The 23,380-nt window shown below is 42.9% G+C and overlaps 1 pseudogene; it reads left to right on the plus strand.

Annotated features, from left to right (window-relative positions):
- Window positions 1-16,991, plus strand: LOC139377843 (membrane-bound transcription factor site-1 protease-like; annotated as a pseudogene).
- The last annotated feature ends 6,389 nt before the right edge of the window (window positions 16,992-23,380 follow it).

Raw genomic sequence — 23,380 nt, forward strand, 5'->3', positions numbered from 1 at the left:
ATGGTTATTAATGGTACTGCAGGGATGGATCGGAAGTCTCAGGAAATTGAGGTTGTGGTGGCAGATGCAGAGATGTATTTGGGTGTGCAGGACTTGACAGCAGGAGAGTTACAGGATGTGTTGAGTGGTGATGTCCAATCCCTTTAGGGTGATGGCATGAGGTAGGAATAAATACATTTAATTAGTGGAGTAGGGGGGTGTTCATTTATTTGATATAGTTTTGAAATTAGTGAGTATAGTATTAGATGGTAGTGTATTTATTTAGTAAGTTATTATATTTCAAGTAAAGTATAAGGGGGTTTGGGAATGCAACAAATTGGATGCCAACCGCCGTTAAACCTCATGAGAAGAAGTGCAATCTGCATCCCATCCAGCAGGCAGGGCTAGATAGCTCATGTCGTAGCCTGGCGTAGAGGCGTCTCTGTTGCTGCTGAATGATGATGGTTAGCTATCTGAACGTCAGTGTTCTGCTGCTGTGAAGTTATTGCTTTTGTTTGAGACCAAGCCAGCTACCAATCTCATACAATATTATATCAAATGATTCAGGCTGGCAAATTAAAAGTGAGTATATATGTCAACCAGGTAAATGATAACGTTAGCTAAGCTAACTGCGTTTCACGCGACGAGAGAAACTCATATGTTGACACTGTCGGCTAGATAACTAGTTATCTAGCTATCTAATAGCGGGCTAGCCAGCCAGTGGAATGTATTTTATAAAAATGCTTAATTGGTTAGTTAGTTAGTTGACTGGCAATCGTGAGCTTTACAGCGTCGCTCCGCAAACAGCGTATTGTTGGGAACTTCAGTGCGTTTTAGCAAACGCAGCTCTGGTGTGGTAGCGGTAAGCTATGTAGAAAATATAATCACACCATCTCATTTAGCAGACACTTTTATTAAAAACGACTTAGTCATACGTGCATACATTTTATGGATGGTCCCGGGAATCAAGCCCACAGATTCAGTATTTTTTTGCAACGGAGGAACAATTTTCTGTAGCCTACTTCAAGAACACAAACTCTTGCGTCTTTTACAGCAAAGAAAGACCGGGCTAGGAGGGAGAGAGATGGGAAGGTCACAGCCAGGCATATCGGCCACCAGGTACAGTCAGAACCGTGCATCGGTAATCAAAAATATTTAGTCTATCGCAATGCTGTATTTCGCAATTTCTGGTGCTATCAATGAGTATGCTGAGTTATTCTACACACAAGACCGAATAAAAAAATTCATTGAGGTAATAAAGCTGTATACAAACATGGTCTATTTGTTGCTTTCTTGAGTAATGCAACTCTAAAATACAGGTGTTTCAGCCTAGCTCAGTACTTTCTGTAGTGGTGGGGCAGCCAGCGGAAAATACGGAGCGTAAGGGTGGTAATGTTCTCTAGTTGCGCCGTGATTGGCTCAGTGTTCCCACTCATGGGGACACTGTCAGTGCAAAATCTATGAGGAGAGCTAAAAAATTCAAGCCCCTTGGATGCTGCCAAATAGTTACATTAGAAGTGCCCATCCAAGAAGGTTCAAGGTAATTGGCCAAAGATAAAATTAAGTCAAATCATATCTACATTAGCTTTGATTGTCAACATCATGCTTTCAAAATATTAGCTAGCAAGCTAGCAGTCATTATCATGAATCAAGTCGACAATCTACTGACATCCATTACAATCATTGTCATATGAAAAATAATTAAGAGGAATTATAAATTAAACGTATCGGTGCTCATCAGCCATTGGACATAAACATTACACAAGTTGGAAATTGCAAATTCAACAATGAGTAGTTTGGAAGGAATCAGTGGCTAACTGCAAGCATTGCAAAGCAATCACTAGCCTGCTATTCAGTGGAGTGGGTGTGGCCCCAAGTCTCAGTTTAAGGGTCTCGTTTACAAGTTTAAAAGGATAAACATTCAACATTGGCCATGCTGTCAATCCAGCATGCCGTGCTCAAAACAACTGGAAACCACGAACTGGGAAATCTGATTTTAGTGAGTTCAAAACAACTGGGAACTCAAGAGAAAAAAAAAGAGCTCCGACTGGGAAAATACGTTTTGAACGGTCATCCAACTAGGAATTGCAAGTCAGGAACTCTGGCCTCTTTCTAGAGCTCCGACCTGAAGATCACTGACGTCATCATGATTCAACCTTGTTTTTTTCAGTTCCCAGTTGTTTTGAAAGCACCATAAGTCTAGAGAATGCCGACTTTGACCAAGTCTGATGGCAGAATTTGCCCACGGCGGACCACCACGCCACCTTCCTGTTCAAGTGAGCACATCACAACAAGGTGAGTCCAAAAATGCCTTGTATGCTGCTGCATAAATTATGTAATATGCCCAGGAGATATATATACTGTCTGTAGCTAAGAAAGCAATACTAAGTGTATGTTGTGTAGTAAGCTGTTAGTAGCTCGTGCATCACCCTAATAATTTGGTCACATATAGCCTGTTTTAGAGAAATGTAATAATTGAATAGTGTAAGAGCTTTCATTGTCTGCTTATATGCCCCTTTATTTATGCTAGGTTCTGAGTTGGTGTACAGGGAGAATATTGTAAGAACTGCCCATGTTATGAATTCTGTTGCTGTACATTTCAAATGTGCTGAACAACCTAGCTCGCTTATTGTCTTAATTTAAATGACGGATTTCCTCTTATCCGCTCCTCAACAGCCAGCCAGGGTTTCATTAAATAAGCTAAAGGCAATACTATTTATTGCACAATTAGGCTTAATAAAAATTTATTTGGCTATGTTCAACTTCAATTTACTGGCACTATGAAGAATAGCAGCCATACTCATTGTTAGACTAATATATACTTTTGGTGAATTTACGAGGCATTGCTAGATACAGATTGCAAAAATAAAGCCTATGCGCACCGGTTCTGTCTCTGCCTGCCCCGATTTTCTCCCTCGCAGGCTCCTCTCTCTCTTCGCTGTGAAAAAAACGCTAGTGTGTGTTTTGGTCTTTGGTCTGTTGTTTAGAATAGCTCAGCCTACTAATTGATGGCCCCTACTTTAGTGACATTGCAAGCCAAGAAATTGCAAAATACAACATTGCGATAATCTACATCTTTTGATAACCGATGCACAGTTCTGTCTGCCGACATGCCCACCTACAGTATGCTTGGCTGTGCCTTCCCATTTCAATTTAAGGAGCTTTATTGGCATGGGAAACATATGTTTATGTTGCCAAAACAAGTTTAATGGATAATAAACAAAAGTGAAATAAACAATATAAATGAACATTAAACATTACACTCACAAATGTTTCAAAGGAATAGAGACATTTCAAATGTTACATTATGTCTGTATACAGTGTTGTAACGATGCGCAAATAGTTATTAACGTAATTTTGGTTGTCACAGTGTACTCTCTGTTTAGGGCCAAATAGCATTCTAGTTTGCTCAGTTTGTTTTGTGTATCTCACTCGCTAGCTTGCTCTTTCTTTGCTGTGAAAGACGCAAGAGTTTGTTTTCTTTAAGTAGTCTACTGAGAATAGTTTCCACCGCTATCTTGACATCCAGAAATGGGAGTCGACACCTGGAGTCGACGTGCAAGGAATAGAGGAATCTATTCGTTTGGAGTAGACTCCCTACCACTAATCACAGGACCTGTGAGTTTGCAGAAAAACAGCAGGTTTTTAGGGATAATGTGTGCCCGAACAACCAGAAAAAACAATGAAGTCCAAAAACACCACAAAATATCGTCATAATATATGCACAAACTCTACCAAACTTTTTCGGCTGGGAAGCATGCTAACTCCTCACCTGATAAAAGAACATGAAATCACGCTTCTGCTTAATAGCCTACTGAGGCATGGAATGCAATAGTTCGAACATGTCGACTGTAAGGAAGTGCTATTTCTTATGCAGGTGACCAGCCTACTGCTATTACATTGCTATAACTGAGACAACGTATTTTCACAGTAAAACATGTTAGGTCCCATACAGGATAGCTCCCACACCCACACACACAGCACACACACATTACACACACTAACTGCCGAGGACACACAGATAAGACATACACCCACACATTGGGAGGAAGAGACAGCCTTGACTTGCAGAAACCAGCGCACACACCAAATCTCCTTTCTAGCCGAACATTGTGTGACTGAGGACGGCAGCACAAGACTCAGAGGGATGACGGACGGCCCAACAGGGCCAATCCAAGAAGACTACACCTCAGCCTGAACCAACCCGAAGACCCGATCTTCTAGAATCAACCTACTTTCTGTACTGTATATAACATACATGCACTCTGTTATCTGGGCTTCTTTTCTGCTGGTTCCTTAAGAACCGAATGAAATGGGCCCGTATACGTTGTACCAGATATCTTTACTCATAATTAAACTGTCACTTGTCATACAATAGACCACCTTGTCTGAATCGATCCTTGACCGGCTCACCCTCCTACATATCCCATTATCAACACGACCATGTCCTTTTGTGTATAACATTACATTTGTAGGCTACACCAGACAACGGCATTCATCACCGATCAAGGAGTGCAAAGCAGCAGCTGAGTACTGAGCAGCAGCTGAGTGCTGAGCAGCAGCTACGGCAAAAATATCCTGCACATGCACAGAAATCTTTATCTTTAGCCAGGCAAATTGAGTTTCCAGAAAATACGGAACCGCAGCCAATCCATTTATAGTCTTGTTTATATATTTGTTTTTATTTATATTAGTTTCATTTGAGTTTTCAGATCCATTTTACTTGTATTTATTAAACGTTTTTATATTATTTAGTTTCAGTTTTCGTGTTAGGAACAGAAAGTAGCCTATGCGTGGGAGGCTAGGAGACATTTGTGTTGTATATGTTTTGGGATGTAACATCTAACAACTTGAAAACATGACTCTTGTCCCAGTTCATTTGCAAAATAGAGTTTTGACCCACATGGTAATGATTCATCTTTATTTTTGCGGACAATTGTTCTAATAGGGGGATGACGTGCCCAGAGGTTTGATGTTGATTTCTCATGTCGGCTCGTGTTAACACAAGTGGCTCTAGTCTAATCTGATTTAATGGACCACACACACCACACCGACTGTTGATCTGCCGTTTGTTCGGCACGGTGTATTTTAGGAACCACTCGCTGGTGGACGTCTGACTAATTACATTTGGCACTCAGTTCAGATGTGCTAAGTACTCTCGGGACGGCTAATGCTACCAGTGTGTCCAAGCCTTTACAGCCCTATTTTTAACCCAGCAGACTGTTCCCAGCCGGAGCCTGAACTAGTTGTTTGGGTCTCAGAAAGGCCCATCTGATGTGCACAATGGGAGGGAGAGAGCTGTCCATATATTCCAAGAAAAGGCTGCCTTGGTGGTATAATGTCTCTGTCTTTGGAGTGGTCGTGGCTGAAGGGTCTATACCTCAGGACACCGAAGGGAAATTAAACCCCACCTGTCCAGGGTCTGGGATTTAGAGGGTGGGGTTTTAAGGCTCCTGACAAAATGATGAGGGATTTTTTTTCCCTTGGGGCATTACCCCAGATTTCTGGTTTCCTTGCAAGAGTAGAAGTCCAATATGTCAAAGAGCGTTACCCATGCTTAGAGGTCCCTTTAACCACCCCATTCCGATTTTATGGTGCTTGTAACTACTGAAATTACATTGTACAATAGTTTACCCTTCCAAAACTAGGCTAAATAGAATCTAAGTATACTGAAAAAAAATGCAACATGCAACAATTTCAAAGATTTTACTGAGTTACAGTTCATATAAGGAAATCAGTCAATTGAAATAAATAAAGCCCTAATCTATGGATATCACATGACTGGGCAGGAGCCCGGCTTTTCTTGTTTTAACTGATCCACATACTTTACGCTTGTCATATGGACTGTCCCCATATCCCACGTGTGTGTCAAGTCGTATAGCTGCCCCCCGGTCATGTTTTTCTGTGTTTGATCACCCCCCTGGTAAACTCACCATGTTCTTGTCCCTTACTTGAAACTGTTCGATATCACATGTTCACTCACCAATCTGCTCCCATACACACAGACTCCTTTCAATCAGAGGTAAATTGGTGCTTATTTTATCTCTGCTACACAGTAGCTTTAGTTTGGTCAGTGTGCTTTTGTTTCAGTGCTCTGTTCCTTCAATGTGTTTTGATGTTTAGCAGGGATCATATATCATGCAGCACCTACCTCCTAACCAGAAGTGGGGCAGCTCCAGAGCACTGTTTGTGCTCGGGGGTTGGTAGAAACTCCTCTCAGGAACTGGGTTGGAATGAGAGTGCTGTGTCATGGCACATTGGAGCCCCCTCCACCCCAGAGCCCTAAATAGTCATCCTCCTCCCACCACCTAGTCTGCATCTGTAGTGCAGGAATCACTCACCACCACAATGACCATGCTGCACTACAAACCAAGACCAGTACCACTAACTGCCATCAATTTAAACATGATGTAATTGAAAGGGAACATTTTAAAATGAACTTGATGGAAGGGGAGTGCACTTAAAATCACAGTACTCTCCGTGTGATGCGAGTTGATGAACCATTTCATAGTTTTCAGTGATGTTTTATTCTATTGACATTAATCAGACTAAAGTTATCTCCACAGGTTGACCTCCTGGATCCATTTAGAGGTGGTAATAATTATGAGTAGACAGTGGCGGTATCATAATCTGTTGGAGTGACTGTAGGAGAATAGAGTGTAATATAATTACACTTCATAGTGGAGACATCAGCAGCTCTGTCAGTGTCACTGAAGACTTACTGCAATAGGGCCATTTCACATGATTAGATCAGTGGTGCTTGTTAGTCACCCACCACCATCTCCTATATCTTGTCTCTGAATATTGTAATGGTCTGGTCACCGAGTGCTGTTTCATTTGGAACCCAATCAAGTTCAATGAACTCATGTATTCTTCATGATAAACTAAATTCAGTAGCTCGTTAACATGCAGATTATTTTAAATGAGAACAAAAGAGGTTACTTCACTGAATGCAGAATAGAGAGATTTCACATCACTTTGGACTATGAATTTCTCTCAATATTGCGCACGCACTACCAATGTATGACTGAATGTTTGTTTTTCACTTCTGGCTTTTTCAGCAACGATTGTTCTTGACGTTTTCCTCTCTTGTCATCCCTGCCTGTCAGCACCGGACCCTGGGGAACCCTGCAACAATGACACCCGCTGGACCCAGAAGTGTCAGTCGTCCCGGCCGCTGCACCGGACTAGCCTGTCTCTGGCCTTGGGCTTCTGGCACGCCACGGGCCGCCACTCCAGCCGAAGACTAATGAGAGCCATCCCCCGACACGTGGCCCAGATACTGCAAGCTGATGTCCTTTGGCAATTGGGACACACCGGTGAGGACAGACAGCACTGTGTCTGTCTGGTTAATAACAGGTTGTGTGTAAACAGTTGAATGGGTGTGTTTGTAGTTGTTTACATTACCGTGTCTTGTGTACATGTTGTAGTTTGTGTACATTTATTTGCTGGTTGATTCTAGCTGTCCGTATTCTCTGTGTAGGTTCCGGAGAGAAGGTGGCTGTTTTTGACACAGGACTCATCGAAAAACATCCACATTGATCCAACTGGACCAATGAAAAGACACTTGATGATGGTAGGATCATGGGTACTAAGTGAACCCTGTCCTCTCCTTGTGCTTTAGTAATGTGATCTGTTTCTGTGCTGTGGCCATTGACACTAAGTTTGGCCTCGTCCTTCTCTCTCCAGGGCTGGGACATGGTACTTTTGTGGCAGGGGTCATTGCCAGCATGCGAGAGTGCCAGGGCTTTGCCCCTGACTCTGAGCTTCAGAGTGTTCACCCAACAATCAGGTCTCCTACACCTCTTGGTTCCTGGATGCCTTTAACTATGCCATTCAGAAGAAGATTGATGTCTTAAACCTCAGCGTTGTTGATAAGGTGAATAATAAAGAATCCCAAAAGCATTTAGTTTCTTTTGCTGAAAATGTGTGTTTGTGTGTGCCAGGTTTGGGAGCTGACTGCTAACAGAGTGATCATGGTCTCTGCCATTGGGAATGCTGGACCAATATATGGGTGTGTTCTGACACCGAGAGGAGGTGTGGTGGTCAAAAGGGCGTAGCATTGATTATTACAAGATACAGATTTGTTTAAAGGAAAGCCAAGATGAAAATGTATGTAAAATAATAATTACAATTCCATATGTATCCTAGTACCCTGAACAATCCAGCAGATCAGATGGATGTGATTGGGGTCGGTGGGATAGATTTTGAGGACAACGTTGCCAGGTTCTCCTCACGGGGGATGACTACATGGGTACGTCTCAATCCCAGCATAACCCTGAATAACCTCTCAAATGTCTATCTCGGTGTACTCTTACCTTTCACAGTAATAGTAAACTGAACTCTGTTTCTCAGCCTACCTGTTATCAGTTCAACACTAGACATCTAACCCTGTGATCTGCAGCCCCCGTCTCTGACACTGAGATAGAGGAATTGGATGTGTTCAGACCGTATGGCAGCATATGGCACTCCAAAACCTTTTTTTTCTTCTGTGGGACATATAAATGAGGAATGCAAACATGGTCATATCTCAGTTTACTTACAGTGCTGCCTACTCCTGATCATTCGTTTTTCAAATAATATGAGCAAAAAATATTTTGCTTTGTCTGGGACTCTAAATCAGACAAGATAAAGCGTGCCCATCTATTTAATGAATATGAACTGGGTGGGTTGAGATTATTAAATATAAAAAGCACTAAACCTTAATCTAAACATTTCAAATGAAGCCTAAATGGTTCTCAAGTAGATTACTAAGAAAAGCTCACCCATTGTTTAAAAATTGCCTTTATGCCTTTGTGCAGATTGCCATGTCTCATTTTCGATTAATTGAAAATTAAACCTTTTTCAAACGAGCATTGCAGAGCTGGTTTCAATATCACCCCCCTGAAAGGATAGAACAAATATTACAACAAATGTTTGGTTGAACTCAAATGTGCTGGTTGATCAAAGAGCTGTATTTATGGAAAATATGTTTTAAAAGCTTTCTTAAAAAAAAAAAATGATATTGAAAATTGGAGTAAATAACTCTTTCATGGAGTTATCAGAATTGTAAGGGATGGTCTGCTCAAGATTACAACCAATTGATGACAGCATTACCTGGTAGTGAACTGGTCTGTCCAATATAAAGGATCAGAACTGGCATAAGAATAAAAATATGAAAGTATACCAGTTTAATTTGAGGACCAGGATGTTGACAGCTGTGCCATACAGATTGCAAATTTTTTTTTTTGATGTAGCTATTCCATGATACAGAATGTATGAAACAACGTAAGATTCAATACTTTGTGCTTTTCAGCTAAAATGATTGTACAGAATTCTTGCTACCAACAAAATGTTGAACATTTGGGGCATATCATCACAGCTCTGCAGATTTTGTTGTGAGGATACAGAATCAATAGATGTATGGTCTTGCACTCAGGTAGACTGTTTCTGGTCTATATTGGTAATTGACCCTAGAAATAGCTTTGGGAGATCTGGAGAAACCTGGTCAGTCAAATACCAATATACTAATACTCTATTTCATTTGACTCCCTTTTTTCTCCCCAATTTCGTGATATCCAATTGGTAGTTAGTCTTGTCCCATTGCTGCAGCTCCCGTACAGACTCGGGAGAGGTGAAGGTCGAAAGCCAGGCGTCCTCCGAAACACAACCCTACCAAGCTGCACTGCTTCTTGACACACTGCTCACTTAAGCCAGCCACACCAATGTGTCGGAGGAAACACCGTACATGCGCCTGGCCCGCTAAAAGGAGTCGCTAGAGCGTGATGGAACAAGGACACCCCGGTCGGCCAAACCCTCCCCTAACCCGGATGACGCTGGGCCAATTGTGCACCGCCTCATGGGTCTCCTGGTCACGGCTAGCTGTGACACAGCCTGGGATCGAACCCGGGTCTGCAGTCTAAGTAAAAGTATTTTTCTTCAACTCGTATTTGTGGATACTATTCGATAGATTAAAATATCACAGCATAGTTGAAAGATGTATGAAAATCTGAAGAGGGTGGCCAGCAGAGATCGGTGGGATGGGCTGAGGGAAGCTGTGGATTTGGAGACAAGTGGGAGTGGAGTTAGAATGACGGTCAAAGATAAGTGGAAAATAAGTTTGTTTGCCTGAGGCTGATGCCGCGCAAGTGTTTGTATGCGTGTACACATATGGAGAATGGATTTTTTTTTTTTCAGGGGGGTCTCAATGGTTGTGGGGGGGATCTTGGAGGGCTGGCGGTTGGGATCTTGAGGAAGGTTTTTGACCTTGTGGGAGATTTGTTGACGTGCCCTTAAGCAGGGCGTTGCTTCTGTGGGTCGCTCTGAATGGGAGTCTGTTAGATGACTGAATGTAAATGTTGAGCGGCTTCGCTGCAAGTGTCTTTTTCTCCCATGTTCTCTTTCCCCTATACTCTTTATTCAACATGATTCTCTCTGCCTGCTGTTTTAGGAGCTGCCTGGGGGTATGGCAGAGTGAAGCCTGACATTGTGACCTATGGCTCTGGGGTGAGGGGGTCAGGCATGAAGGATGGCTGCCGCTCTCTCTCAGGAACCAGCGTAGCATCACCTGTGGTGGCAGGCGCTGTGACCCTACTGGTGAGGTGAGTTCTGTCACGAACCGGCTCAAATCCTGTAACAAAAGGGAGACAACATGGAGATAAGGAGTAACAAAATATATATTTATTAAATCAAGTAAAGTACAATATACAATGGTGTGTGTAATCGAGTGTTTTGCATGCATAAAGGTGCCAAAGCAAACAACCAAAAGGCCACCAAGATACACAACAAAATCTGTAAAGGTGTCTGTCTGTATGGAGAGAGTCTTCTCCATGAATGGGGAAGTGGCGTATTTATCCTGGGACACACCGGGCCCAGGTGTTTCCCATGTAGCTGACGACCCTCCCAACTCCGCCCACCGGCATCCTAATAAGGAAACAAAAACAAAGAGAATACGGCAGACAGGGTGGGATGGTCGTCACAATCTCTACCTTAACAGGTGAATTTATGTTCATGTGTGAGAAAAAGTATCTTGTTCCTTGCCTGGCTGTCTACACCTGGCCCCTCCCTCCCTCATGCTCTCCCCCACTCATACGCAATATATTATTCATGGTCAAACTTTGCTTTGAGACGTTGCTGCTTTTTATCTGTGAGCAGAATAACTTCAGAACATACTGTAACAAGAAGTGGCTGCTGCATTACCTACCAGAGGCATTATTAGTGTCCCAGGCCAGCTCATAGCCTGTGGCAAAAATGAGGGGACACGAACAGATATAGGCCAATCAAAAAGGTTCTTTATTTTAAACCAAAAACGATTAACTTTAAACAAAGAAAAAGGAATGAGGTGTGAAATTATCATAATGTAGGGTGTATGTAAAGTGCAGGGTTGCGTGAATCTGTGTGTGTGAATGACTGAGTGAAAACTACGAAGGAACAAACAAAACAGGATCATACCTGGAGGAGCAGAGAGAGAGAGACAAGAGTGGTTAGTGAAGCAGTTTAAATACCCTGAGCCCAGGTGGCTCCAATCACTACCGACCCTCCTCTGCCTGCAGGAGGAACTGCCCCTGCAATGCAGAGGAGGGGCCGTGACATTAGTTTCTACTGAAATGCTGAAATATGGCTAATGGTGAACATTCTTCTATACTCTGCCAGCAGTTTACTCAATTTATTTGGTTCAATAATTACCATTACAACACATCTCAATGGGTTGTCATACATCTTGTCTGTAAACATTATGCTACAGTCTGGTGTATAGGCCTAGTAGCATTACAGCATTTGATTGATAAGTTAGTCTACTTGTCCTGCAGTTTCTGAAGGAGACAGCTTACCCAGCAGCATTTCTTTAAGAGACCATGAACACCTCATTCGCAGTGTTAGTGACAGGCTAAGAGTTATCGGCTGAATTGAAACAATTGTTTTCAGGTTCAAGATGCAGTTACAATTTAACAGAAAGACTGTTTGTATGCAAGTGGTCTTTGGGATAAATGAAATTGATAGATATCCTTCACTTCAAAACAACAAGGACACAGACATTTAACAGAATCAATCTACTTTCCATCCAGGGAAGGAGCTGGCACACTTTCACTTTTATCTCCACTTATGTTTGTCTCTTAAGATCCAGACTGAGTTTAATTCTCACGTCTCAAATGGGTTTATTGTACCTAAATCTCTGTCTGTCTGTTTCTAAAACCTCATCCCTCTCTTTCTCATAGCAAGCTGTTGAGTCCAATGGAAGCTCTGCTTTTTATTCCTCATCTTTATTGATCATTGAAACATAATGCAAAGTTAATGTAATAGTTGTTAACCAAGCTGTGTCCTCCTACAGCACAGTGTTGAACAGAGAGCTGGTGAACCCAGCCAGTATGAAGCAGGCTCTGATCGCCTCAGCACGGAGGCTCTCTGGAGTCAACATGTTTGAACAGGGCCACGGAAAACTGGACCTTATCAGAGCCTACCAGATCCTCAACCGCTACAAACCCCAGGCCAGGTACTGCACACACTCCGCACGCTCATCATACACTTTGTTTTACATAGTATTCACTTTGTTATATGTTCACTCTTTTCAATTCTTGAAAGGTTCTAGCAGTGTCCAGCAGTCCTCTTTCAAAACTCTGACCTGATCCTGTTTGTCTTTAGTCTGTGTCCCTACATGTGGCCTTACTGCTCCCAGCCCATCTACTACGGTGGCATGCCCACCATCGTCAACGTCACCATCCTCAATGGCATGGGTGTGACGGGGAGGATTTTTGACAAGTTACTTTTGTATTGAAGGCTTTAGGTCTCATGTCAAACATAAATAATATAAATTGATCTGACATGCTGTGTTTTTTTTTTGTGTCATCCTCCCGTTTGTTGACATTTTCCTTTCTTGTGCTCTCCAGCCCATCTGGCAGCCTTACCTACCACAGAATGGTGACCACATTGATGTGGCAGTCTCCTATTCGCCAGTCCTCTGGCCCTGGGCTGGAGACCTGGCAGACTCCATCTCTGTCGCCAAGAAATCTGCATCATAGGAGGGGATTGCCCAGGGTCATGTGATGGTGACCGTGTCTTCGCCTGTTGGGAATAATGTAAGTAATAACCAGGATATGTTTTGCGTAGTTACCGTATCTCACCATTGACTTTTTAAATGTTTTGTTATTTCTGTAATCTCACACTGCCATCCTCTAATGTAGATTTATAACCAGAGAGCACAATATTTAGATACTACTGTTAGAGTTAACAAGCTACCTACTAGCAAAGTAACTTGCTGTATCCTGGGTCAATGGTTCAATGTCCTGACCCTCAATGTTATCTAATTCCTCAGTCTGAGGTGGATGGGGAGATGACCTCTATGGTTAAATTGCCAGTCAAGGTGAAGATAGTGCCCACTCCTCCTCGTAGTAAGAGGGTTCTGTGGGACCAGTACCACAACCTGCGCTATCCGCCTGGCTACTTCCCACGAGATAACCTGCGCATTAAGAATGACCCACTGTACTGGTGAGTTCTTTGGGCAACTATTTAGCTCTGTATCACTGTTTAGTTTTAAGAGAGAAGATTAGGCTGTTTGGGGTCATTGCAGTGCAACTCTTAAAACGTGCCTATAGAGGGTGCCATATAAGAGCAAGCCAGACCTTTTTCCCCTTTACAATCATTGTTTTTTTTTGTGATTGGTGTCTTGATATTGGCTTTGTCTGAATAATTTGTAGGAATGGAGAATACATTCCCACCAACTTCAGGGACATGTACCAGCACCTGAGGAGCATGGGTTATTTTGTGGAGGTTCTGGGTGCACCCATCACCTGCTTTGATGCTAGTCAATATGGTGGCTGTCTTTGTCAGTTGATTGTCATCTAACATATTTTAGAGCGGGATATGGGGGAGCAGCACATGAATGAATGGCTTATCATGTTGTCATTGCTTACAGCAAAAGTTCCAGTGCCTCCCATGCACAGCAGAGCTTGTTTTTCTGTATCTGGTCTCGGCCTGACATTTCCTGTGTGTGTTTAGGGACATTGATGATGGTGGACAGTGAAGAGGAGTACTTTCCAGAGGAGATAACCAAGCTGCGGCGAGACATTGATTGTCTCTCATCAAGGGACTGTCTCTCATCGTCTTCAGTGACTGGTACAACATTTCTGTCACGAGGAAAGTCAAGTTCTACGATGAAAACACCAGGTAGGTATTATAACCCCACTTTGTATCTTCTCTGAATCTCTCGTCTTAAAGTCCTCATTAAAACATCAATGGACAGACAGGGCGTCAAGCCTCCACATAGCCTGTGTCAGTAGGGGATGGCGGTAGCTTCGATGTTAGACATCAACAGAGGGTTGCCGGTTCGAATTCCAGTGCTGATGGGGTGTAAAATCAGGCGTGAGAATTAATAAAAATGTTAGACTACCACACTTTGTGATTTAGTAGGACCAGTATGAACATAATAAGAAATCCATCGCAGATCTGACTTGCAAAGACTAGGCTGCCTTATCATATACCCCAGATTTCTCGCTTCAGAGCTGTCTATGGTAACCTCATAAACAATTAATTTAGACGCAGCGTTTATTTGAAACGGGTGTTTATTTGCTGAAATGTGTGCCAATGCCCAGCATATTAGCATAGACATGACATCAGTCAAAACAAGACATGGTATCAATAACGAGACGAGCTGAAATGAGCCATTGAAGATTCCTCCCATGTCATTGTTGCTAGCTATCTGACCATCCAGAATCATAGCAACACACTGCCCCATCAATGCGTGCACATCGTTTTCGTGACGTCAGCTAACCCATCTGTTTTAGAATTGGCCTTTCATTTGTATCCCCTCTCATTGGTTTAATATGTTCTCCTCAGGCAATGGTGGATGCCAGACACAGGGGGCGCCAATGTGCCAGCTCTGAATGATCTGATCTCTGTATGGAGGATGGCCTTCAGTGATGGGCACTATGAGGGAGACTTCACCATGGCAGACCACGACAGTAAGAACACACGCGCTCACACAACCTCATTTACTCGCTGTGTCACTCATTTGTGTGTAAATCTAGAAAATGAATCAAGGTGAGATGGATTAATAAATGTTATATTATTTAGTGTAATGTTTAAACTCATCTGTCTCCTCAGTGTACTATGAATCAGGCTGCAGTATTGCAACGTTTCCAGGACATGGGATTGTGATTGCCAAGACCCTAAAGGATCAAGGTATTGCAAACACCCACTTCCACCTGACAGCTGTTACCATGGAGATGTGCTGTATATTCTTGTGTTTCTCTCCTTTCTCTTGTCTTTCTCACATATTCACCCCCCCTCTTTCTTTTTCTTCCTAAGGGCTGGAGGTCTTGAAGCAGGAGACTGCGATTGTGGAGGGTGTTCCCATACTGGGAATGTACCAAACACTGTCGGATAGCCCTTTACGGAGACTCAAACTGTATAGATGACAGTCACAGACAGAAAGGTAGAGACCCTACCTGCATTTTCAGATATCTAAAACCATATCTGAGAAACTGTCAGTTATTGAAAATGTAATGATTTAAACGTATCTGAAATGATCAGTTGGTATGGTTTTGACTGTTGTGTCCCCCCCAAATAGATTGTTTCTGGCTACTGGATGCTCTCCTGCAGTACACCTCCTACAGCATGACACCTCCCAGTCTCACCAACTCCAAGAGCAGGGTGGCTCCTCCCAAAGGCTCTGACCGCCCCCTGCCAGAGAGACTGGAGGGTAAGACAAAGCCTTCAAACATATCCAGCTCAGCACTTGTTTCAGCTTTACACACTTAGTAGCTATCCTCCTCCAGGGTAATCATCTATATCGGTATTCAAGGGTATTGGAGGCTCACCTGGGAGACCAAAAGCCACGCCCACTCCCTGCCTGCCCTCACCTGTCATGGTCCAAGCCACAGCCTCTTAACGAAACGGCACCCAGGTGTGTGCCGATTCTCTAAACCATGTAACAATGCCCCCTACCCCCTGAAGTGTTATTCCATTGTTCATTTCCATCTCCTGCATTTCCTTTCATTTTCTATCAAACACATGGGGAGATTAGTTTGAATACACTCAACTGTTAATCTCCTCCATATTGATAAGTAACAGTGTCGTAATGTGCATCCATGCCTTTCTTACACAGTAACCTATGGAAGCACCAGAAGCTGCTATCTATTGACATGGACAAAGTGGTGCTGCCCAACAGACCTCAGAAACTACAGACCTCAGGTCCGGCCTCTGTCTCCTGGGGAGAGTGGAGCCTGGGACATCCCTGGAGGTGAGAATACATACCGAGTAGCATTATCACCTGCTCAACAGCACATGTTTCAGAGGTACTGTGTTCTGAGTCTGTTTGTAAAATGCACACAAACTGTTTGAATATCTAAGAGATCTGTTTTTTTTCTAGTTGTTGTCCATTTTGACAAAGCTAATGTGCTGCTTCCTGCCTCCAGAGTTACTAAGTGACCCATGTCATCTCCCCAGGTATAATGCCAGGACGTTACAACCAGGAAGTGGGCCAGACCATCCCCATGTTTGCCTTCCTGGGAGCCATGGTTGTGCTGTCCTTCTTTGTGGTGCAGCTCACCAAATCCAAAAGCAAGCCCAAATGACGGAAACCCAGAGTCAAACGTCCAACTTACTTTCAGCAGCAGCAACAACAACTGGCACCAACAGGCAAGAACCCCACAGTGTGGGGCTGCCTTCCCAACCACCACAGACTATTAAGCCAAAGTACACAAGGCCCTGAACTCTGTAAGACTATGCTGAGATGTTGAGACCGTGTGTGCTTCTGCCTTTGAGTTGGGGCTGTTGGAGAAGATTCATAGGCAGGTTGTTTGACTTTGAAATATGCAGCCTACAAACCCAGTCAATGTTTTCCACAGGATCTTGCCTCCACTCTTCAAAGGGGCTTTTCTTTCCACTGATCAAATGGAGTTTGTTTGAAATGTCTGTCCACTTTTTGTATTTATTGAATCTGCATCGTCCCCCGATTGGCCTCATCTTCCCTGTGTTCTTTTAAAGTCAGATTAATTGGACAATTGATGTACTGATATCCTTATTTAGTACTTCATGTTCAGGCGATTATGTGTTGCTTAATTGGTTGTCTTGTTTGTTTTTATATTTTGTATAATGAGCTCTGGTGAGGCATTCTAATACCCATCATGATTTAACTGTTAATGGAGTAGCATTGGCAAACTTTTCAAATTCATTATGAAGTGTAAGCCTTGGTTCCCTTGTTTATCTTTGTAATGTTTGGCATTCAGAAAATTAACAGTTGGGAAATCTGTGTTAAAGTATGTTGAGGAAAGCTTCGACATGCAAGACCTTAATCTAAATTTACCCGAAGTTTAAGTGTTCGAATGTCGAAGATGACTCACGCCTCATCTATATACTGCCCCATCCCAAATGGCATGTGAATGATAGGCAGCATCTGAATTGATGAAATTATATTGTTTATCTTTCCCATTCATTTGGCATTGAGCCATGTAGCTGGGTGCCTCGATGGATCTACACAAGAGATGGCTATGGACATGGACCCATCTTCACAATAAACCACTTGAGGCCTGAAAGTGGTTTAAGTGTGCTATCAACATATTTATGGCAACTGAAGATCAGTTTTAACAGCATCTGAAATGTAATCTTCAGCTAAAACAAGATGAATGGCCTTGTCATGTTCTGTCAGCATGAGTGAGTGGTTTACAATACCTCTTGGTAAAATAGCTGTCATCCTAAGTGGCTACATTCTTGATCAATGATCAAATATTTTACCTCAAAGTAAGTCATGGTCAAACAGTTTTCTAAGGACATCCTTTGCATTCATGTACTTTGGTGTTTAAAACTCTTTGTCCCACACAGTGTCATTGTTATATATGAAAAGAGTGAATGCACCTGTTGGGATTTTCTACAGAACTGCATTTTTATAAGTGGTTCACATATCAGAATAACCTCGGTAGTGTAATCCCATACCAGAGATGCTAAAACTCCCCATCCCACTATTCTGTCTCAAATTCCATCAGAGCTGTCTGAGGATCAGCTGCCTTGTCGCCCATTCAGTCGCGTCCTTGGTTGTGAAGTAGACTAATTCCATTAAAGGTGATGGGGGCCAGGCGGTCCTGCTAAATCCCCAGCTTGATCCACTTTTAATGGGGGAGAATAGCCTGTGAAAATGTCACTGGTCCCTCTCGGATGACAGCCCACAATGGATGCTAATTACCTGGAGAACATGGGAACTGACCCTGTGATCTGTGGTTGAATGGATTTAAAAAAATCTTGTGGCGTGAAATCACATGCCCTCTTTTCCCTTGGAAAGTTCCCAGCAGCCAGGAAAAGTAGCCAACGATTTCCCCTGCTGACATCTCCGAATATGACAGTCAGCAAATTCATACCTACAGGCTTCACCACCACAGACCTGAAGGGTATTCTATGATTGAAGCTAGATATACTCCGGGTTTTCTAAAGCTAGTTGGCATCAGGTATCTTCACATTCCAGCTCAGGCTTCAGCTGTTCTATGACGAGGGTATTGCTCGTACGATTGCCGCTAACTCTAGCAAGCTTGTAACTGTGCGTGCATGTTGAACGACAAACTCTTCATTGAGACAATGCTGACACCAACACAGGGGCAAGGCAGTGCCACATTTTCATTATTGCCAAAATGAAAAATTATCTTTCAAATTCAGCAGACTATGGTGTGAAAAAGGCTATTAGAAGTGCTGCAGTTTAACCTTGCTTGAGTTAGCGGCAGCTGCATTATTAAAATCCACCTTCGTAGTATTGATGAAGCTTGAACGTGAAGTTAACTGAAGCTTGAGTAGATCTAGCTTCAATCGTAACATACCCCTCTGGTTGGCAGGGACCTTGGCCCTTTTGATGTACTAGGCCATCTGCTCTCCGTACCAGCCTCAGTATCGCTTTGCAGTCATGAGCAGTGCAGTTGCCATACCAAGCGGTGATGCAGCCGGTCAAGATGCTCTCAATGATGCAGCTGTAGAACTTTGAGGATTTGAGGGCCCATCCCAAATATTTTTAGCCTCCTGAGGGGGAAGAGACACGGTCGTGCACTCTTCAAGGGTGTGTGGATCATGTTAAGTCCTTAGTGATGACCATGTTAATTAAGTCCTTGTGATATATATACCCACTTATAAATGCCTCACGTGTTACGTCAATGTTTTTAAACAACCTAAATGTATACTGTATAGCCTGAAGACATGGTTAAAATTATACATTTGATATCATGGATGGTCAGTGCTTGCATCCATAGCTCTATGAATTTGAGACTGGTTACATAGTTAAATAAAGGTGTTATGAAAACTGGAAATTGCATCTGTAAAGGTTTGTGCACTGTTGCGCCTTCTTCACCACACTGTCTGTGCGAGTGGGCCTTTTCAGTTGGTCCGTGATAGGTACGCAGAGGCTCTTAATTTTCAACCTACACTGCTGTCCTGTCGATGTGGATAGGGGGGTGCTCCCTCTGCTGTTTCCTGAAGTCCAAGATCATCACCTTTGTTTTGACATTGAGTGAGGTTGTTCTCCTGACACCACACTCTGAGTGCCCTCACCTCCTCCCTTTAGGCTGTCTCGTTGTTGGTAATCATGCCCACTAATGTTGTGTCGTCTGCAAACTTGATGACTGAGTTGGAGGCGTGCATGTCCACGCAGTCATGGTTGAAGAGGGAGTACAAGAGGGGGCTGAGCACGCACCCTTGTGGGGCCCCAGTGTTGAGGATCAGCGAAGTGGAGATGTTGTTTCTTACCTTCACCACCTGGGGGCGGCCTGTCAAAGTTCAAGACCCAATTGTACAGGGCGGGGTTGAGACCCAGGGCCTCAAGCTTAATGATGAGCTTGGAGGGTATTATGGTGTTTAATGCTGAGCTGTAGTCAATGAACAGCATTCTTACATAGGTATTCCTCTTGTCCAGATGGGATAGGGCAGTGTGATGGCGATTGCATCATCTGTGGACCTGTATGCAAACTGAAGTAGGTCTAGGGTGGCAGGTAAGGTGATATGATCTTTGACGAGTCTGTCAAAGCACTTCATCATGACAGAAGTGAGTGCTATGGGGCCATTTTGTTCAGTTATCTTTGACTTCTTGGGTACAGTGAACAATGTTGGCCATCTTGAAGCATGTGGGGATAGCAGACTGGGATAGGGAGTGATTGAATATGTCCATAAACACACCAACCAGCTGTGAGTGGACCCGGTGTGGTTGTCTGCTGAAATAGCCCATCCGTGACAAGGGCCGATGAGTTGTGCGATCCGAGATGTCATTCTGCACACCACTGTTGTACTGAACCGTTATTTGCCCATTTGTGACCTGCCTGTTAGCTTGCACGGTTCTGGCCATTCTCCTTAGACCTCTCTCATCAACACGCAGTTTTCACCCACAGGACTGCCGCTGACTGGATGTTTGTCGCACCATTCTCAGTAAACCCTAGACACTGTGGTGCGTGAAGAGGCCGGATGTTTCTGAGAAACTGGAACCGCTGATCATACCACACTCAAAGTCGCTCAGGTCACTCGTTTTGCCCATTCTAACATTCAGTTGAACAGTAACTGAATGCCTCGATGACAGTTAGCCTGCTTTATATAGCAAGCCGCGTCCACGTGACTCGCTATCCGTAGCGGCAAACCATTTTCGTGAACGGAATAAACTGGCCAGAGTATCTCTCGATCAAACACACACACAGTTCATTCATACAATTGGACAGAACATATCAGAATTCTTGGACTTCAGCTGAGACCCTCTTCTCTTTCCCCATCCTTCAAGGAAAGTCCCTTATTTACACTTCCTGTTAGGCATGATGCTCTCAAGATGTGTTTCTCAATTTCTCGCATATTGTGTGGTATTACCGAGAGAACACCCCTAGACACTTTCAAATTGGTTGTCCACATCAGACTAATTACTTGTTACCTGTGTGTTTAAATATTGCATCCATCTCACAGAATTCAAATGATTCCTCTACTGCCCTTGCTTTCTCTCCAGGATACATTGGGGCAAGTTGTTTTACTGTTGGCACCAATGCCATGCTGTCAGGTTGCCAAATCAACTACTTAATCCTCCTCATCATAAACTTTGCTCGCTCTTGTTCAACTCTTGTTCAACTGCCCTTTGATTAAATCGGTTTAATTCAATGTTTAAATTTGCTTCATGTGTGGTTTTTACTGAAAGTTGACAGATGGCACTTGTATGGGGGATGTGGTTGTGGGGGGAGAGAGTGGAGGGTGTCGATGGTTTTGGTTGAAGAAACCTGTCCCTCTACCTCCCCTCCTTCTCTTGATAAGTAATACAGTTGAATGTAATTGCTGCATTTTACCTGTGATCCAAAATCAAATAATTGTATAAATTACAAGCTAAGACTAAATGAGATATAATTTGTATTTATGTTGATGGACCCCAGCTACTCTTCCTGAGGTCCAGGAAAAATAAGGCAGTTTATACAATTTTAAAAACATTGCAAATAGGGATGCACAATCTATCGGTGAACATATCGGAATAGGCCGATATTAGCTAAAAATGCCAACATTAGCCTGATGTCTAGTTTAATGATGTGCAAAACCGTTGTCAAAGCTGACGTGCATACCTACGTAACGTAGGTACATGACGTAATGACGCCACGCAAAATATTGCCCACAATGTCTGCTGTGTGGATTGAGCAGTCAACAAGTCGAGCAGTCATTTGAAAGAGTAAGAAATGTTCAACTCAAAGGCGAAGTCCATTAACGCCAAAATAATGGAATTCATTGCTCTTGACAATCAACCGTTCTCTGTTGTGATGATGTTGGCATTCGCGACTGGTCAAGCACCGGTGCACACTACCAAGTGCACTATTTTTCAGATGTAGCCCTACTGGAGTTACACAGTAATAGCGTCACTGCTATTAGCTTCACGAAATACTATGGAATGCCATTTGGGTTTTTGCATGTCAAAAAAGATATGTCAAACAACACAGTTCTTTCTATTACAGAATGTTGTGTGTTCTGAATTTGCATGTGCAAGCCAAACGCCACCACTACTATCAGTAGCACTGTCAAAGCTGCACAAAAAAATTAAATAAATACAAACAAGCAAACACCGGCCACAAACGATGTGTTTACAATACTGCATTGGTAATAAAGCATTATTTGGATGATCGCAACTTCTGGGGTAGCTAGCTTTAGCTTGGGACCTAGCTAGCACCAATCCCACCAGCCTGAAAACAATGACCAGGAGAAACTGCAGTCATTTTCATTAATCTTAGCAATGATTTAGGAATCCTTGTGAGTAAGTATTAGCTTGGTAGCCACTTGTTGTTTGCCTATTGAAATTGAACTTCAGTTCATGAAAATAAATAGAAAGCCAGCTTCTTAACCCTGTTGCCCATAGCTAACTTAATCTAATCTTAGTCTAGTGACGCTCGACCGGAACAGGTAATGTGTTGTGAAGCTAGCAATAATAAGGATTGGGCACAATAGTGGAATTTGCAGTTTGCCTTCAAAATAAAGGTATCTTTTGAAAGTGATGCAGAAGGTTACAATCGGTGGAATCGTGCCATATTTAGACTAGATCATGTTAAACAAGGTTAGAATGTGAAGCAATGAAATGGGGAATCAGTCTACTCAGTGACACCCACAGAACACACTGTGAAGTGTTTATACAAATATTAGTGTTGTAGCTCTTATCGCGGGACTTTGACTGTGTGAAATCCCCTCCCCAGTCAGCCAATTATGTGTATTGACATTCATATTGCACTGTACAGCTTTACCTAAGGATTGGGGATCAATGAAATGGGGGTATCAGTCCACTCAATACCCAATATTTTTTCCCAACGTCCTCCTCAGAATTATCAGACTACAAAACATCTAAGCAGTATTGTTTTTCCTCAGGAATAGTGTTCAACACACATAGGTTGACAATAAATGCGTCCCATTTCACAGTTGTTTCAGAGTCCCGCAATAAGAGCTATGATGCTAATGTTTTCTGGGTGTCGCTGAGTAGACTGATACCCCATGTCATGGATCCACAATCCACAGGCAAGGCTGTACAGGGAAATAAGTATGCCACCAATGCAATTCTAAAGTATAATACACTGCTCAAAAAAATAAAGGGAACACTAAAATAACATATCCTAGATCTGAATGAATGAAATATTCTTATTAAATACTTTTTTCTTTACATAGTTGAATGTGCTGACAACAAAATCACACAAAAATGATCAATGGAAATCAAATTTATCAACCCATGGAGGTCTGGATTTGGAGTCACACTCAAAATTAAAGTGGAAAACCACACTACAGGCTGATCCAACTTTGATGTAATGTTCTTAAAACAAGTCAAAATGAGTCTCAGTAGTGTGTGTGGCCTCCACGTGCCTGTATGAACTCCCTACAACGCCTGGGCATGCTCCTGATGAGGTGGCGGATGGTCTCATGAGGGATGTCCTCCCAGACCTGGACTAAAGCATCCGCCAACTCCTGGACAGTCTGTGGT

The sequence above is a fragment of the Oncorhynchus clarkii genome, chromosome 2 (genome assembly GCF_045791955.1).
Source record: "Oncorhynchus clarkii lewisi isolate Uvic-CL-2024 chromosome 2, UVic_Ocla_1.0, whole genome shotgun sequence".
Classification (NCBI taxonomy): Eukaryota; Metazoa; Chordata; class Actinopteri; order Salmoniformes; family Salmonidae; genus Oncorhynchus; species Oncorhynchus clarkii.